General features: G+C 42.6%; 1 protein-coding gene across 9 annotated transcripts in view; it reads left to right on the top strand.

Moving 5' to 3' along the window:
• The first annotated feature begins 8,136 nt into the window (after positions 1–8,136).
• Positions 8,137–19,536, top strand: part of LOC147750875 (natterin-3-like) — a 131,009-nt gene continuing 119,609 nt past the window's right edge. For 3 of the 9 annotated variants that reach the window (XM_086918356.1, XM_086918324.1, XM_086918348.1), the window contains exon 1: positions 8,152–8,332. The gene's annotated coding sequence lies outside the window, so the exon portion shown is untranslated. Of the gene's footprint in view, positions 8,333–19,536 lie in introns of all 9 variants that reach the window. The other 6 variants (XM_086918290.1, XM_086918315.1, XM_086918298.1 and 3 more) reach the window with 5 other exon arrangements.

Here is a 19,536-nt window from a genome sequence, read left to right as displayed (position 1 = left end):
TTGTGGATGATGGTGTAGGTGTATTCTTGGAGGTGGATGCCCCAGCGCTCGATCCTCGTTGGCATCTTTGTTCGAGGATTTCGGAATTTGGTTGTGAGAGCGTGATGGTCGGTGATTAGTGTGAAGTGCTTCCCATAGATGAAGAGATGGAAGTGCTCGCATGCCCACACACCGTCAGGCTCTCCTTTACTGGCGGTGAGTATGCTTTCTTGGTGTCTGTGAGACTGCGATTAGCGTATGCCACGATGTGTCACTGGTCTCTTTCATCTTCATATTGAGCACTTTAGGCTCTTATCAAAGTTCAAGATCGAGGTAACATTGCTGTGCTGTTTTTTGTGTAAGTTCCTACTATTCATGAGCAGAGTTGCTTTGTCTTGGCAGATATCAAGGGTGTATCTCTGAACTTAGTGATAACTGTCGTCTTCAGAATCTGTTTGAAGGTTCCAAAGGATAGAGCAAAATGTGATTATAGTTACCTCTATGAGATCGACCCAGCTATTCTGGCTTGGGAACCGCACACACTACATGTTTTGCAGATACATAGCTGCTGTTCAATTTTTTTTTAAGTTTTTGGGGTATTACATTACGTGCTGAAACATATGGGACATCCAAATATTCTGCCTAAATGTTTCCTTTGAATACAGTCTACAAAACATGTTTAAGTGTACGTTTCATTGGTGTAATACAACACTTTTTATTTGCAGCTGATTTCAAAGTGTCTTATTATATTACACTATATGGATTATGGGTGTCCAATACGGGTCTAAAAGGGCTGGATTCACAGCAGACTTTCTGAACAACCAATATGGAAATGATTTTCATTTACATTTGTTGTATATACATGCATGGTGAGCAAATAGTGCTTGTAAACATGAACTGGAAACATAAATGTGTCAGTATGATGCTTTTTGGGTCGTAAAATTGTTTATGGCACTTTTCATCACTGGAATGTGGGCATCAAAGGCCCCGTTTGTCTTCAAGTGGTAAGTTGGTGATGACAGGGTGGAAGAATGTTTTAAGTGGTTGCATGCACTGAGGGTAGTTATTTAAGGGGCTACTGCTGTTTAGGTGTCAAAGTAACCACCTCTAAAATCTTTATAAAAATAAAGGTTCTGTTTCTTTGCTCAATCCATCTCTCATTTGAGACTCGTACCAACCAAAGTTTTTGTTTCTCTGAAAATAACCTCTGCACATGGCCAATCTTACCAAGTCTCTGTGTTGCAATAATTGTGACTTTCAAGGCCACCTTTTTGAGGACATGTGCAGTGGATGTCAAATCATCAATCGTATAGTAGAATATTAAGCGTGTACTTTATGAGCACCACCTAAGTATCACTTAGAACCAGTGCAGCTCCAGCTGAGCACCACCTCAGCATCAGTCAGGACCAGCACAGCATCACTTTAGCACCACCTAAGCATCACTGCAGCATCCCTCAGCACCACCTCAGCAATAGTGCATTGATGCAACACCACCTTAGCACTCACCACAGCACCACTTCAGTATCTGCTCAGCACCTCTTCAGCACCAGTCAGCGCCACTCAGCACTACTTCAGCACTAATGCAGCACCACCTGAGCATCACTCAGCACCAATGCATCAGTCCAGCACCTCCGCAGCACCACCTCATTGTCAGCAGAGCACCACTTCAGCACCAGTCAGCGTCAATCAGCATCGCTTCAGCATCACTACATAAGCAGTACTCAGCAGCACCTGAGCATCATCACAACACCACCACAGCACCACCTCAGCACCAGCACAGTAACCACCTCTGTGTCACTCAGCCCATGTGCAGCCCCATCTCAGCACCAATGCACCACCAACTCAAGGACCACTGCAGCACCAACACAGCACCACCTCACAAGCAGTACAGGACCACCTCACAACCAGTAGAGCACCACCTCAGCATCAGCGCACCAGCACAGCATTACTCAGCACCACCACAGCATCGCCCGGCGCCATGACAGCATCACTCAGCAACACCTCAGCACCAGCGCAGCATCTCCTGAGCATCACACAATGCTACCACAGCACCATGTCAGCATCAGCACAGCACCACCTCGTAACAGTGCACCACTAACTCAGCACAAACACAGCCCCACCACAGCATCAGAACAGCACCACCTCAGCACCAGTGTAGCACCACCTCAGCAGCAACTCAGAACCAATGCAGCACCACTTCAGTATTAGCGCTACACCACCTCAGTACCAGTGCAGCATCACCTCAGCACCACTGAGGCACCAACTCAGCTTCGCTCACCACCACCGGAGCATGGGCACAGCACTACATGAGCACCACCAAAGTATCACTCAGCACCACCTTAGTATCACTCAGTACCACGTCTGCACAAGCACACCACCACCTCAGCATCACTCAGCACCAGTGCAGCACCAACGCAGCACCACTGCACTACAAAATGATGTTACACTTAATACAATTTAATTACTATCCACATAATTCTACAGCACACCATGCCACATATTTGTTCTGTACAACTCCACACAACTCCACGCCACACATTTCCAGAAAAAAACATTTCCAAAACAACCCATCACTCCGTCGCACTTCCACCAACCCTGTAATCTCTCCACAACATACCCACTGCCCCTCTCATCTCTTCCTCATACTCCCACTATCCCTTTCATCTCGCAATCCCACCGCCCCTTTCATCCCTCCCTCATAGCCCCTCTCTCCTCTATAACACCTGCTACAGATGCTGCCTTCCAGTACCTCATCGCGCTGTGCACTAGTACACATCTTTCCTCCCCCTAACCCCGCCTGCCCCTCCCACTTGTCCCTATCTCTCGTACCATCTCTCACCCCTCTCTCTTGCTCTCTCATGCACTCTTCCCACCTCTCCCATGTGGTTTACTTGAGGTCTTTGAGCACAATCACTTTCCTGTGCCTTTTCAAGGTTTCAGTCCCTCAAACCCACGCTCTTCTCCTCTCCTTCGGACATCTTCTGCATACACAGAGGCTCACTCTTTATGCCTGCTGTCCACTTCTTTCTGTCTTTCTCACAAACTCTTTCTGTTCCTCTGTCTGCAGTTCATTACCCACTTCACACACAAACTACCTACCCCTCTCTATCTCCTGTTCTACCTATTCTCTTACCCCTATCTGTTCACCATGCCGCAAATTCCCCAAATTCCACTACACAAATGCACCATACAACACACAATACCACCCCACACAATTCCACAAGTAAGAATTTCAATCCAACTCACATAATTCCACTCCCCTCCACTCCACACCACACCACATACATCCACAATGCTCCAAACAAAAACACATAGGCAAAAGAAATTACCATTTGCAACACCAATAGCTCTAATTCTCGCAAAGGTGAGACCTATTGCATTGCAGATACCTGTTTAGCTATCTGGTTCGCTAATGGGGCCACTTTAAATTTGATACCCAGGCCTTTTTTCTGTTCTAGTCCAACTCAATCTACAAGTAGAACCAAGGCACCCCCCTCTTGTGGAACAGCACAACAAGATCTGTATTGTGTCTCACCCCTGCAGTAGCTGCACGAAAATGCGCGTGTCTGATTACAAAGCGCACTGTAGTACCCGCCAGCTCGTGCCATACAGCTCCGGACACAATGATTATAAACATCAACACATCAGGGCGTCGTACTCTGTTACTGCAGGAAGAAGTTCCTTGGAGAGCTTCTTTAATGTTGTTTTGATATAACTATATTTTAGCTTTGTAGCAAGTTGTTCTAAAAGCTGTTGGTTGCCCGTGGTTCGTTAGCAAAGGAATTCAATTTTTAGGAGCGTGAGGTACTTAAATTCCAGTGACCTTGTAAAAACAGTTGGGGGTTCCAGTGTCTTTCCCTTTAAAGTTGTATTCCCTCTTTAAACCGAACCGATGGGCTTGATATATGTGCCCGCAGCTCTCTCACACCCAGTGCTTAATTTGAAAAAGATAAGGTGCCGGTGCCCAAAACTCAGCTCAGAAGCCCGAGGATACTGCAATTAAACGTCGGTGCGTCAAATTCCCAGGCTGGTAGTCCAAATCCGCCTTGTGTCTTTTTTTAATCCATAATCAGACACTACCTGCCCCTTATCTTATTCTTGAATGCCCCTGCTTTCTCGCTTTGAGAAGGTTTTGCTATCTATCTCTATCTTCGTCTTTCCAATCTCTGAATTTTTCCCTTTCTTGTTTTCGGTAAATAGCTGATGGGAAAAAATACGTTCAGGTCCCCAAGGATATGTGCTGGTTAACCACTGCCTAAAATGTAAAACTGCCCTTACACCTCTGGCCTTGGTGCCAAAGTATCTATTGCATGGTAAAACAACACACATGATTTTCAGTTCTTATTCCTCATAAAGAAGAAGTGAAAATACCTATCGTTGTCTAATGTTTTATCCCGTACATTGAGCCATGGAAATTGGACAGAGTATTGGAAAAGTGTCCAAGGAGAAGCAGCTACCAGTGACTTCCAAGCGCTGCATCTGCCTTTATGTACTCTAGAGGATTGCCAGTACTGATAACAGAAAAGTAATATATGTGACTTCAAACACAGTACTTGAAATAACATTCAAGACCGGAGGCTAGTCAATAGCTTTTATTATTCTTAATGATTTTATCAAAAACGATCATATTTTATCAAATACATAAAAAAACAGACATATAAAACGTATTCAGCAGGAGATCAAATTAGGGGATCATTCATCATGTCAAACATATCACAGACATACAACAAGCAGCCACTCATGGGGGGAAGGGGATACAATGGCTAAGGAAGCTACAAGAAATACAAAAAATGCAATATTTACAATATAATACCAGACACGAAACAAGAAGAAAAGCCAAAGTCTGCGAAGCACTTAAACAGTATTATCACTTGATATTTAGTCAAATACAAAGTACATTCCTATATCCAGGTCAAATATCCAAGATACTTTGTAAATCATTAGAAAAAGGTAATGTACACAAAATAGTGATAAGCAACAGAAATCATATCATTAGAGCTTATCACTCTTGCAGACAGCGATATGGCTGGGGCCTACGCGTTTCGAATCCCGTTCATTTATGGGGATTCTCTTCAGGGCCTTTGGTGTTCTCACAAAGCAGAGATGCAAGGGGCATGGAGGCCTCAACTGCCTAACGGGATGGGATGTAACAGAATCTTCTCTATTGGAAAAGGCTTTTCTCAGAGGAGGGGCCAGGTGACAGAAATTAGTAGTGGAGGACCTAGTGAAGTTCGTCCGAAAGATGCAATGTATGCAGTCGCCAAAGATAAACACTCACATGGGCCGTCGAGAACAATGGCTACTGCGCATGAGCCAGTTTTCAGTGCTGCCACAGACGCCGCCGAGTCCGACTATTCATTCTCAACCATTAAAAATTAATTCCCGCTGGCCGTGCGTTGTAAAGAAGCTGGCGTTTTGAATTGAAATACTCTTGCGACCCGCCCTGCGCGGATCTCTGCGTGTCACCAGCCACCGCGATTGATACCACGCCCACCAAAAGACTCCGGCAAACATTAATAAGGCGCCCACTGAAACTCTTCGTAAATTCTTTTCCTTACCGAACTCGAATTATTGTTCTCGACGGCCCATGTGAGTGTTTATCTTTGGCGACTGCATACATTGAATCTTTCGGACGAACTTCACTAGGTCCTCCACTACTAATTTCTGTCACCCGGGCCCTCCTCTGAGAAAAGCCTTTTCCAATAGAGAAGATTCTGTTACGTCCCATCCCGTTAGGCAGTTGAGGCCTCCATGCCCCTTGCATCTCTGCTTTGTGAGAACACCAAAGGCCCTGAAGAGAATCCCCATAAATGAACGGGATTCGAAACGCGTAGGCCCCAGCCATATCGCTGTCTGCAAGAGTGATAAGCTCTAATGATATGATTTCTGTTGCTTATCACTATTTTGTGTACATTACCTTTTTCTAATGATTTACAAAGTATCTTGGATATTTGACCTGGATATAGGAATGTACTTTGTGTTTGACTAAATATCAAGTGATAATACTGTTTAAGTGCTTCGCAGACTTTGGCTTTTCTTCTTGTTTCGTGTCTGGTATTATATTGTAAATATTGCATTTTTTGTATTTCTTGTAGCTTCCTTAGCCATTGTATCCCCTTCCCCCCCCCTGAGTGGCTGATTGCTGTATGTCTGTGATATGTTTGACATGATGAATGATCCCCTAATTTGATCTCCTGCTGAATACGTTTTATATGTCTGTTTTTTTATGTATTTGATAAAATATGATCGTTTTTGATAAAATCATAAAGAATAATAAAAGCTATTGACTAGCCTCCGGTCTTGAATGTTGTTTCAAGTACTGTGTTTGAAGTCACATATATTACTTTTCTGTTATCAGTACTGGCAATCCTCTTTTGTTATTTATGATTACGGCTCAGCCATACTGATTAGAGCCAACCATTAGTTGTTCTCCGTTTATGTACTCTACGCATCAGCATAGCAGGACCGCTCTCCAGCCCCCACCCCAGATCCCGGATAAGAAGTAAAAGAAAGCTATATAATTGTGATCAGGGAGGCCTAATACTCCTGGGTCCTGGTGTCAATGCACCTTCTGCACCATTAGAAGCTACTGCCCTGACTCTTCTGCATGTTGTGCTTGTTCATGATGCTTCCTGCTCCAGTTGCACCAGCAGGGGACCTCAAAAGGAATGACTCCACTTACTGTGAGGTGCTCATAAATAGAAATGGTGATTACACTCTCTCCTGTGGCGGCCGATGAGACCACTAGCCCAGGGCTGCAGAGATGACAACATGTCCAAAACCTGGAAAAGCAATTGGGAAACAAGCTCACAGTGATCCCTAAATCATCTGGTCAGCACCTGTCAATCTGTTTAAGATGTAAAACTTTATTTTCAGCTCAGGCTTTCAAAATGCTTCCACACTGCACCTGGCAGACCAAACAGGTTCAGTGAAAACAAAAAGACCTCTACTTTCAGGTGAGGATATGGGGAGCGAAACATGGAAAGTTCAAAGGGTTAGCAAAGGGAGAGGCGAGCATTAAGTGGGTACCAGCAACATTCTGGAGCAGCGTGTGAAAAAACTGGGCCTGAGCACGTCAAATGCAGAACTACAGACATCTGCAACTGTTCTGTGCGAGTTGATTAAAAAGCATGCTATGCACCTTTAATCTGAGCCTCCACTACATTCCGAAAAGCCTGTCTCCCTCAATCCAGCTCTGCCACGAGCCCACCCTCAGCCATGACCATCCAATAGAAACCATATGTTCGTTTGTGATAGGCATGCGTGCTCCGCTGACATCACCAACGTGATGTACATTCAACAAGCCTGGACCAGGGAGGGTCATCCTGCTAAGGCCCACCAGGTAGACAACAAAAGACAGGCACATCTATCCTTAATGAATACTAGGTCTATCGTCAAGGGGAGAAAAATAACATAGACCTGGTCCTGTGAAATAATTGCTGATGCTGAGCACCGGAAACTTCTGGCACAAATTAGGCACTGGGAAATACCCTAGACAAATGGTAGCATCGCCAACTCGGCTATGCAGTGTGCGTAAGGTAAATTGTTTTATTTATTTAATTACTTACCTTAATCCTTTCCATCGTATGACGGAGTCCACTACCTCCCCAAAGAATATTTAAAACACAACTTTATTCACCAACAAAATCAAAACACTAATGATAAATGCCTCATTTTTTTCTGTTTTGAAATAGGACCAATTTTATTTTAAAATATGTATTACATTGTTTACTTTGAGGAAACTGGCCTCACTGCTTGCAATACCTATTCACTATATACCCACATTATCCCAAACGCTCAACTCCATCTCACCCACTTGGCTGCGCAAACATCCCAAATACGCGACTAACGTTCAAAACGTTGGCTACTTCCTTTCGTTAGCTTCACCTTCACCACACGCATTGATTCGAAATGAACTCCTTTTAAAACGCTTTCATTTTCTAGTTGTTTCTTTGAATTCACTAGGGGAACCTGGAATCCTGTCTATCAGGAGGTCAGAAGTGGGCTTGTTTGTCCTTGAATTGCTTGTGTTCTGTGAAACAAGCAAGGGCGCACTGTTGGTGCCATGCCGTGAATTAAGCCTTGTTATTTATCTCTATAGTGCAAGGCGCGGCAGCAAGCTGCAGGTGTATAGATGGGCGCGAAGTCCAACCTCTCACACGTGTAAGTTTCACTTTCAGACTACCAGAGAGAGGAAAAATAGTCGATTGTTTTAAGGCCGGAAGGGTGGGTGGCCTACACTGCGGTAACGGACGGTTGAGCTACCGTCACCTGGATGTCTGAGCTGCAGCCCTGCACGGCCCTGCTGCTGGATCTCCTTTCTTGGAGGCGCGAGGAAGCGCCACCTGCAAAGGTAACAGAGAGATTTCCGCTTCTGACTGGTGGAAGCATTGGCGTAATGATGTGAGAGGGCCACCCTGCAAAAAACATGAAGCCCCCGCCCCCCCCCCCCCCCCCCCCCCCCACCCTCTCCCTCACACTCCAGGCAGACTCAGTCAATAGCTCTCAGGTTTGGGGCCCCCGCCTCCCGCGCACAGTGCCGAGGGGGACCTAGGACTCTACCTACCCTTCCCCCCACCGCGGGTCTTTTATCACGCCACACTGAGTGGAGGACGATTTCCGTTTCTGACGGACGGAGGCCGTTCATAGACTGTATAGTGACAAGAATGTTTTTTTTTTTAGCTCCGAGTAAACCGACATCTTCCCCTTTTTTGACCTACATTCTTACATTTTCGTCCATCATTCAAACAGCTGAAAACAGTTTCATATTTTGCAGCGCTTGTTATACATGAGTTCGGTAACGGTCACTATTTCTTCTGTTAATAGCCAATGCTTGCCCCAATTAGTAACTTGTTATTGCATTGTAACTCAGATGAGTTAGTTAGCTGTAAAGCGCCTTAATCGTGGAGCAACACGAACACTGAGTCAATAAAAGCAAGGCGCAGCAGAAGAGCTAGCTCTGTATGTATGCTTCCGCTACTCCGGCTGCATTATATAGTTTTCTGTTCTGAAATCCACGTCTACTAAGGGCTGTGTGCTCAGGGTGAGCGCAGGAGGTGCTACCAAGTCTGTTAGCGTCACAAAAGGAGATAGGATTTGAGTGCCTCAGTTCTATTAGTACATTAGTGACTGGAGGTACTTCCCTTGCCTACAACTAGCGCCATTCACATAAGCCTTATGACGGGAGAGGCTCGGAGAGGAGTAGCATAAAACATTTCAGCGTCTTATAAAGTGGTCAAAGCACATAGCCACCTTGTAAGGGTTGGAGGAAAATCAGTCGCAGGAAGAAAAACAAGCATTGGCATAGCCAATAGGTCTCGCTTTTTGGACCCTATAAGTATTCAGTTGTGCAGCACAATATCCTTGGTGCAACAACACCAACTGTTGCATGGCTAAACACCAGCGACGGCCCGTGGAGGGAGTTACGGTGGGGCAGGAGGGCGGAGAGGGGGAGGGTCAGGGTGGAGGTTGCTAAAAACCGGCATATGGATAATTGCAGGTAAGTAAACAATTTAATTAATAAAACGAATTTCGTAGCTCGCACTGCATTGCATTTTGCGATGCAAGGCGCACTACGAAATTCGTTTTATTAATTAAATTGTTTACTTACCTGCAATTATCCATATGCCGGTTTTTAGCAACCTCCACCCTGCCCCTCCCCCTCCCCGCCCAATTGCAGGTAAGTAAACAATTTAATTAATAAAACGAATTTCGTAGCTCGCACTGCATTGCATTTTGCGATGCAAGGCGCACTACGAAATTCGTTTTATTAATTAAATTGTTTACTTACCTGCAATTATCCATATGCCGGTTTTTAGCAACCTCCACCCTGCCCCTCCCCCTCCCCGCCCTCCTGCCCCACGGTAACTCCCTCCACGGGCCGTCGCTGCTAAACACTTATAAGGTCCCAATTGCAAGACCTATTGGCTATGCCAATGCTTGTTTAACTTGATATTTGAAAACTCGAAGAGATTGGCTTGGTTGAACTTGATAATTTAACCAAAGGGAGTGTCTCATCAAAAAATAAAAGCATTTCCAATGCAATAGGTCTCAAATCAGTGAAAGTTTGATCTATTGGCGTTGTCAATGATAATGTTTGTTAGATTTTTTTTCTGTTACTATATATCCCAGCAGTAGCATAAATAATAAAAACAAAATTCACTAAGCACAGAAAGGGTGCAGTACCACCGGCTGTTCCTAGGTGTCCCTATGGAATTGCAAACAGACATCTATTACCCACCTATGGTACTACATTCTTAATGCAATTATGAAGAGGAAGCTTGCAGCCAAGCATACGTTTCCATTTGTTTTTATTGAAAGTGTGACTTTTGTTTGCTTGCATTTTAAAAATGCACCAATGTTGTTTATTTAGCAACTCGCTTCCAATAAAAGCTGTTCTGCCTGCAACAGTAAAACACACAAGATGCTGAATGGAATGTTGCACAATGGACTGTTCCCATGAGGCACAGGGCCAAGACTGATTTGCATATGGCCATGTCTGAACTGGGGTGGCTTGGTGAGCAGAATAACGGTGGATTAAACCTTGATATTTGAAAACTCGAAGAGATTGGCATGGTTGAACTTGATAATTTAACCAAAGGGAGTGTCTCATCAAAAAAGAAAAGCATTTCCAATGCAATAGGTCTCAAATCAGTGAAAGTTTGATCTATTGGCGTTGCCAATGATAATGTTTGTTAGATTTTTTTTCATGGACCCGGGCAAAGGAGTAGAATGAGGTGACGGAGAATTAAAAGTGATTAAAACCCAACTGCATTATGCAACAACACAACAAACACCCACTACCCACCCCCAACAAAGACAGGCACGCATGCAAGCCAACTGTGGCCATCTGCACCATAGTCTTGCTTCGCACTCACTCAGTCGAGTTTGCAGGCAAATAGGAGTTAAATTCAGCAATCTCAGCATTTTGAGTGCATTCTAGGCAGGATGCCATTAAGCAATACAGACCGGAGGAGCAGTCTTAAGCTGCTCAGAAATACACGAGTCAAGTTGGAAAATGTTTTAAGGCGCATGCCTAATTTCCACCTTTTCAAACATTGTATTTTTGGTGTTTATGCAGGTTGGAGAATTTCTTTGTATTCGATTCACTGGTCACCAGCTTTAATTTGTAAGCATCCCTGACAAACAACGAACCTTGGGCACTATTATCATGAAAGGGCGATATATTATCGCCGCTTTTATCGGCAGGAAACTGCAGATAAAGCAGCAATAATGGGCTTGATAATAGGCCCTTGTGAATTCCCATAGAAACCCAGGTTTTGGTGTTAACCTGGGCTGCTATGGGAATTCACAAGGGCATATTATCAAGCCCATTATCGCCGTTTTATCGGCAGTTTCCTGCCGATAAAAGCGGCAATAATGTATCGCCCTTTCTTGATAATAGGGCCCCTCCAACACTCCTCCTCCACCCCCCAACGCATCATTGTAGGTGTCGCAGTATTGCTGTAATTTAAACACAGCCTTACAAAGAAAACCTTGACGCGGGTGCAAAAAAACACCAACACATCCCGTGAGGATGCTGGCAAGCAGCACTGCATGGCCTGATGTGACTGCGAGAGGCCCGTCCAGCACGGCCTGGAGAAAAAAGATACCAAAACAGTGTTAACTTAAAATCGGCCGACAAGGAGAAAGACGATGGGTAACAAGTCACATACACAGTTTCAGCACATAAAAGGGATGTGCGTGGGGCTTTCCACAAGGCTTACCACTGGCATCCTCTCCAGGGAAATATGACCAATGCAATGCCTGCCCTGCTGCACGTGAAGAGATGGGAGTCCAATGCAGCCAGCACACCGACCCTTCAGCCGCAGGAAGAGCATTTGTCGGCAGCTTCCACGCATGTCTGACGTTTTAATGGGAAGAAGCAGGGCTCGAGTTGGGGTACCACGCAGGTAGATGGCGTCCCCCCACTTCTTTTCCAGGGGGGACGCCATCTCCCCTGCTTACTTGTTAAACCGCTGTCCACCCTGCACTGGCCTGCTCCTTCAGCATGCGATGCAGCGTGCACCGACCAAAGCAGACATTTCCGGGTGAAGCCTCGGACGGCTCACCATGCCCACGCCTATCGCAGCTCATGCAACCCGCCTCACCCCTTCTTAACCTTGCCGGGTGGACTCGGACCTACTAGTGGAACAGAGACGTCTGCGACCAATCAGTGGTCATAGCAGACGTCACTGGATGGGTGTTTCTGCACCTCAGCAGTCCCGCCCTCGTGCGCCATGCCCGTTATTCACTTTAAGGTAAGTGTAAGCAAGTTTAATGGCTTCACTCTTTTTTTTTTGTGCCTTTGTGCCCTCTGTTCGACTCGTTTTCACTTATTTTTGTGCCTTTCTTTTCTTTGTTAGACTCGTTTTTCCCTTGTTTTTGTGCCTTTCTGCCCTCTGTTAGAATTGTTTTTCCCTTGTTTTTTGTGCCTTTCTGCATCTGTTCGACTCGTTTTTTTGTGTCTTTCTGCCCTCTGTTAGACTCGTTTTCCCTTGTTTTTTTGTGCCTTCCTGCCCTCTGTTAGACTCGTTTTTCCCTTGTTTTTGTGCCTTTCTGCCCTCTGTTCCCCTCGTTTTCCCTTTTTTTAGTGCCTTTCTGCCCTCTGTTAGACTCGTTTTTCCCTTGTTTTTGTCCCTTTCTGCCCTCTGTTCGGCTCGCTTTTTGTGCCTTTCTGCCCTCTGTTAGAATCGTTTTCCCCTTGTTTTTTTGTGCCTTCCTGCCCTCTGTTAGACTCGTTTTTCCCTTGTTTTTTGTGCCTTTCTGCCCTCTGTTAGATTCGTAATCTAGGATTACGTTGATATGAGCCCCTGCTCAAAATTATTTTAATGTAGCAAGTTGTTTTAAGTATTTTTGCATATATTTTAGAACGTTTTTCTATAGGATTATGGGCCTGAGTTTAGCGGACTAGTACTCCTTCATACACTTGATGAATATTCTGTCGGCCTTACTAGAAGTGTATTATATCCTATTGCACTAGAACTTTATGGAATCACTTCATGCCTTCTTCAAATTTTTCAATACATCTTAGTGCTAGAGTTTAAGCTACCTGAGAAGTGAGCCAACTGAATCCTGAAGATGAGGTGGTGGGATGTAGGTGTAGAGATATCGGGTTCTCAGAATATCGGTTTCTGGTCGGTATCCCTGCAGCTAAATCTAACCAACTCATAATAAACGTTTTAGATGGCTAATTTACCTAAAGTTTCACAAGCTGTTTTTGTCCTGGGAAAGAGAAATAACCTTGAGGATGTGGAATAACTCGAGAAAGTTGTCAATATTAGTGGTAAGCGAGTGCAGATCTGGGATTGTTGGTCGGGTAAGGTGTCCTGGACAAAGAAAACCTGGAGTCTCCCTTGGTGAAGCATTGTCTAGAGGTGGGAGTTACGGGCAGTTTGAACTTGCACCATTAGCTCCTGCCCCACCTTAACCCAAAGTGTTACCAGGTGCCCAGCTGCACCTGTTAAAGCTGGGTCCGATGTTCCCACATCCAGTGATCCCTGGTGCGGAGCCACTGGGCCACTCGGAATTAACTCAATTGGCTGCAGTCAACGCCACAAAATAGCTTATATGCACCTGTTTGTTACAATTAATTCTCAGTATCTTTGCACCTATGTGACATTGTGTGCATGCATTATGCATGAGAGATGCATGGTTTTCTGGTGCCCTAGGTGAAGTGACTTTCTGATTATTCCGGGCAATGGGGTACACATTTGGTCTATTTTAGGGTAAATAGTGTCATTTGTTTATGGCACCCTTGAATCTGTCTGGTAGGGCTTGGCACAATACAGTCAATGTGTTATGATATGTGTAGCACATAAGGATTATCCTATTGTTGTAAGTGTTAGACCTGGAATCGTTTGGTGTGGTTTACCCTGCCTTTTTGCTTTATAACCTCCTGTTTTTGACTTGTTTTTGCTGACTTTAGGACTCTTGAGCACTTTACCACTGCTGACCAGTGATATAGTACATGTGCTCTGTATCTCAAATGTGATGACAATTGGCATCCATGATTGGCATATTTGGTTTACTTATAGGTCCCTACTAAAGTGCACTACCTGTGCCCAGGGCCTATAAATCAAATGCTACTAGTGTGCCACCCACCTAATTAGACTTTTAACTATGTCTCAGGCCTGCCACTGCAGAGCCTGTGTGTGCAGTTTTAAACTGCCATTTTGACCTGGTAATTTCACCTACTTGCCAGGACCAAACATTCCCTTTTATCACATATAGGTCACCCCTTGGCCCTGGACAGCCATGGGCAGAGTTGCTCTTAAAAGATATGAAATGTACTCTTAAGTTTTACATGCCCAAACTTCATCCATATTTGGGTTGTTAATTTTCCCACACAGGGACCTTAAGTCACTGGCTTAAGTACTGAGCAGCTTCAATTGTTCAATCTTGCAATATTTGCAAATGATAAATCTGCCTCACATGTGATGTCACGGCCTGCCGTGATGTCACGTCCTGCAGTGATGTCACGTCCTGCCTTGATGTCACTTCCTGTCATGATGTCACTTCCTGTTGTGATGTCACTTCCTGTTGTGATGTCACTTCCTGTGATGCCACCTAAATTGGAGAGCCCCCCCCCACTTATTTTTTTAGGACTTGAGCCCTGCGAAGAAGGGTCACTACTGGCGTGGCATCACTGCAATTGGTGGGGTGGGCGTGCAAACAATTTCATTTAAAAAAGGTAGCACCAGAGCAGGTTCCACCTACCGAAAGACTTTGGGAATCAAGGGTCACTGCTGTGCTCTGAATGTGCAGATAGGTAATGTAGCAGCCTCAATTCAACAAGCAGGCACATACATGGCAATGTAAGCACGACAGGAACAGATCCCAAATGAAGCCACCAGGCAAAACTAACCACTCCTCTTCAGTCGCTAGTGGGTTTAGCTACTCAACACATTTTTACAAATGCACACGGCCATTCATGTTTGCACTCCTGAATCCATATATAGATTCTTGCATTCACCCATTCCTCAATCTACAATTTATAAAAATGCACAAACAAAAAACATTTGCTAAATATTTAAAAGAATAAAAGTCGACTGCAGTGTCAAAGCCAATGAGAAGCACCTTTTTGAACTATTCTTTTTGCCTTTGCTTTTAGTCAATGGAGTGCAGCTTCGGCAATATGTAAAATTGCAAATGCGGTCTGTGTGTTTAAGATAGGGTGACCAGGTGTCCTGATTTTGCCCGGACGGCCCCTGTTTTCCACCAGCTGTCCCGGGAGATTTCAGGACATTTAGCTCATATTTTTAGAGAGGGTCGGCTGAAAACGGCGGGAGGTGCATTTTTATGTTTTACAAGTAGGAATAGTTAGACGTTGTTTCAAGACAGTAATTTAATTACCAGGCACGCTTCTGGGTATAAAAATGGCATTTTAGACATGTTCTAACTGCCTGTTCTGTATTTTGCTTCTGAGGAGCGCTGTCATGTGCGCTGGCGTGAAGTTAAACTGTAGTCGTTCTTCTATTCTCAGTGAAATATCCCGGTTTTTGGCTTTACAATTCTGGTCACTCTAGTTTAAGACAAAAGGTGCAAAGGCGGGGTTGCATAGTTTCGTAGGCATATGGATGCGTGATCACGGGATGTGGGTGCACCCGGTGCAGGTTTTTGTTTTTTTAATTAGCAATCGCAACTGACGGACATCTGTTGGCTCAGCAAATTAAAAAGAAAAAAAAAATTAAATTGGACTTGCCGGAAAGCACATTTTAACATGCAAAGCAGCACCACAGCAAATGTCAGCTGCCAGGCTCTGTACACACTCATTTGCACCTGAGTTTCCATCATTCAAAATCAAGATGCGTCACACTTTCTAAGGCGTCTTACAACTGCATCGCTAGGGTCAGCCCAGACACCTCTCCAAGACTGAAGATCAGGCTCTCTCAGCAAGGAACGAGAAGAAGAGGGACTGAGCAATGGTTGTAATGGGAAAGGGTCGGGGGCGTCCCACCTCGACGCTGATGCTCAAAGATCTACTTTGTGGAGGATGCCGGTTAGACTGGGGATGCCAAGTAGACTGGGGGTGCCGGGTAGACTGGGGATGCCGGGTAGACTGGTTAAGAAGGGTTACAGAGGCGAGCGGCTCGAATGCGCAAGTGTGGTATGGTGCACTCCCAAGAGGGATAACTGCGACCAGATGGGCCGCGCGCTCCCGCGAGTAAATCTCTAATGTGCACGCGTTGCCATTGAAGGCAATGGAACGCCTGCACGTGCTTGGCTGAAAAGCCTAAGCGCTCGGAAGAGGTCATTTTCCTTTGTAGCGCATGCGCACTGCGAAGGCTCGACCTAAAAACCTAGGGTAGAAAGTAGCATATTTTCGATAATGTATTGAACTGATGTTATGAATTGAACAGTAATCTCTAGTGCATACTGTTCTTGCAACGCAATGTGGCATGTTTTTGTTGTTTTGATTTTTTTCCTTTGGTCCATGTTTTTGGAGGAGTGTTCTGTGTTCCCCGTTGGGGTGGCTCATGTGAGCCCTAGTCAGAGGGGTGCTCGCACAAACCCCTATGCGTGCCAGTCCCGATAGTCACGACTATGACGTAGGGACGCAGCATGGAAAATAAAGAGCCTCTGGGCGCCCCTGCGTGGATGTAAGCACCATCATGCAGTGCACCTGTGTTGTCTTTTGCCTTCCCTATTTAGCCAGGGGCCTGAGGTGCTAATGGTGGTCTGGTTCCAGATCAGGGGCACAACACCCTGCATGTAAGATAAAGCAACAAGTGCGTTTTGTGTTTCTCGGCCTCCAAATATGTACGAGAGTGCGTTTGTCTGTATGCCAGGAATGCAAGAGTGTGTGTGTGTTTGTATGTGTTTGTATTTGATTTGAAAGCATGTTCGGTGAGAGGTATAGGGCCCCAGGGGTTGGCAAGTATGAATGCCGGAGTGGACAACAGCAAGTAAAATATCACAATAGTCTGCGATGTCCGAGCCATAGAGTTGATGGTACTGTAAATAAACAGTGTTTCTTATACAATTACCTTAGTGGGAAAATCAAACATGCTGCTGCAGAAGCATTTTTGTTTATATCAGGTTTCGGACTGCTACTTGGGTGGATTGGTTCGCTTGGAGAGAGGCCTGCCTTCTTTCCTGTACCATCTATGAAACGACACACACAGTAAACTAACATCAAATGAAAATTGAGACTTGGGCAAATACACCAATAGATAATTATGTTTACGAGGGTAACTAGACATAATATCGACTCCACAATATCGAATGGACAAAATATCGAGTTAAAAATATCGACAATAATAAAATATCGACAACAAAAATATCGTTGGTCAAAATATCGAATAAAATAATAATAAAAAAATATCGAGTACAAAAATATCGACTCAAAAACATCGACAAGACAAAATATCGATAAATAGTCAAAGTAAAAAATATCGATAATATGTAGAAAAAAGGGTAAAAATTTTTTTTCATTAATAGTAATATAAATTGTAGTTAATGTTTAGGAGCGGGATGTTGGGTTAATAGGGGATAAGGGTGGGGAGTAATTTAATAATAATGAATTAATTAATATATGTTTGTAAATAATTTTAATTAATAATTAATTGGTAATTAATTAATATTAATTAGTTAATTAATTAATATAATTGTGTACATATTTTTAATTAGTAATTAATTGGTAAATATATAATATTAATTAGTTAATTTCATTAATTAGAGTAAATGTTTTATATATATAATTTTTTGGTATTGTTAATTAATTAATTGGGGAAAAAATGTAATTATTAAATTAAATTAATTACAGCTAATGTGCTAATATATTTACTTTATTGTTATTGTTAATTAATAATTAATTGGTAAATAAATAATATTAATTAATTTTGGGTAAAGGGGTATTTTTAGGGTTCAGGGTCAGTTTTCAGTTCTTGGGTAAAGAGGTATTTTGAGGGTTCAGGGTCAGTTTTCAGTTTTTGGGTAAAGGGGTATTTTTAGGGTTCAGGGTCAGTTTTCAGTTTTTGGGTAAAGGGGTATTTTTAGGGTTCAAGGTCAGTTTTCAGTTTTTGGGTAAAGGGGTATTTTTAGGGTTCAGGGTCAGTTTTCAGTTCTTGGGTAAAGGGGTATTTTTAGGGTTCAGGGTCAGTTTTCAGTTTTTGGGTAAAGGGGTATTTTTAGGGTTCAGGGTCAGTTTGGGGTTTTTGGGTAAAGGGGTATTTTTAGGGTTCAGGGTCAGTTTTTAGTTCTTGGGTAAAGGGGATTTTTTGGGTTCAGGGTCAGTTTTCAGTTTTTGGGTAAAGGGGTATTTTTAGGGTTCAGGGTCAGTTTTGTGTTTTTGGGTAAAGGGGTATTTTTAGGGTTTAGGGTCAGTTTTGGGTTTTTGGGTAAAGGGGTATTTTTAGGGTTCAGGGTCAGTTTTGGGTTTTTGGGGTACAGGGATATTTTTAGGGTTCAGGGTCAGTTTTGGGTTTTTGGGGTACAGGCGTACAGGGTAATTATAAACTAAATTTAAATTAAATCAATTAAGTTAGAATAGTAATTATTAATAGGTCAGTGTCCAGCATCTTCTCAGATATTAGCTAGAGTGGGGTTAGAATAGTAATTATTAATAGGTCAGTGTCCAGCACTTTCCCTGATATTAGCTAGACTGGAGTTAGAATAGTAAATATTAATTGGTCAGTGTCCAGCACATTTGCACATAATTGTACATTACTGTGTTATTATATTACAAAATAATGCAAAATGGATGTTTTCACAAAACTTTATTAAACATTTTTTATTTTTTTATGTGTACTACAATACAATCACAATCAAAAATAACATAACATTATTTTGAAATGTAGTATTCGCAGAATAGCACATTATCATTTATGTACATGTTGTAAATTATCACACAAAATTATTAAACAACATTTTTTCTGTAAATAAAAACATTTTTCATCATTAACTTTGAGTAACAAGTATTTATATTGAATTAAATGAAAAAAACAGTTTTTTTCAGCTTCTTCCATTTATATTTAATAATGTTAATATTATATATTAATATTATTAAATATATATTTTTTAAATTTACATTTTTATAAAGTAACATGACAATTATTATATTTGCTCAAGATATGGAAATACAAATTAAGACATTTTTTGGTACATATTTCAGACAATGTTGTTTTTAAATGAAACATATAAATATATTATGTTGTAAACTTTATAACAGTATAGGGGAAGAATATGTTTAATAATAATATCTGGTATTGGCAAAAGATGTTTTTATGCAATTATATAATTTTATAATACTTAGAAATTATTATAAAACATTTTGTAATAATTAATAAAAAGTATAACAAATATCTTTATTATTATTATTATTAATTACTAAACATAATCATTTATCTCTTCTTTTCAGAAAAACATACATACATTCAGAGAAATAAAAATACATTATTTCAGGTCATTGTTTATATATTAAATGGTTATAATTTTTATATTAATAACAATAAATAAGTTATATTATTTATTATTATTAATTATTACCATAAACAATTATAATGTTTAGTTAAAAACAAACACAAAGTTATTCCAATAAATGTACACAATAAGAAA

Source organism: Lissotriton vulgaris, chromosome 1_1, assembly GCF_964263255.1.
Source record: "Lissotriton vulgaris chromosome 1_1, aLisVul1.2, whole genome shotgun sequence".
Taxonomy (NCBI): Eukaryota; Metazoa; Chordata; class Amphibia; order Caudata; family Salamandridae; genus Lissotriton; species Lissotriton vulgaris.
This window is presented reverse-complemented; position numbering and strand designations above follow the sequence as displayed.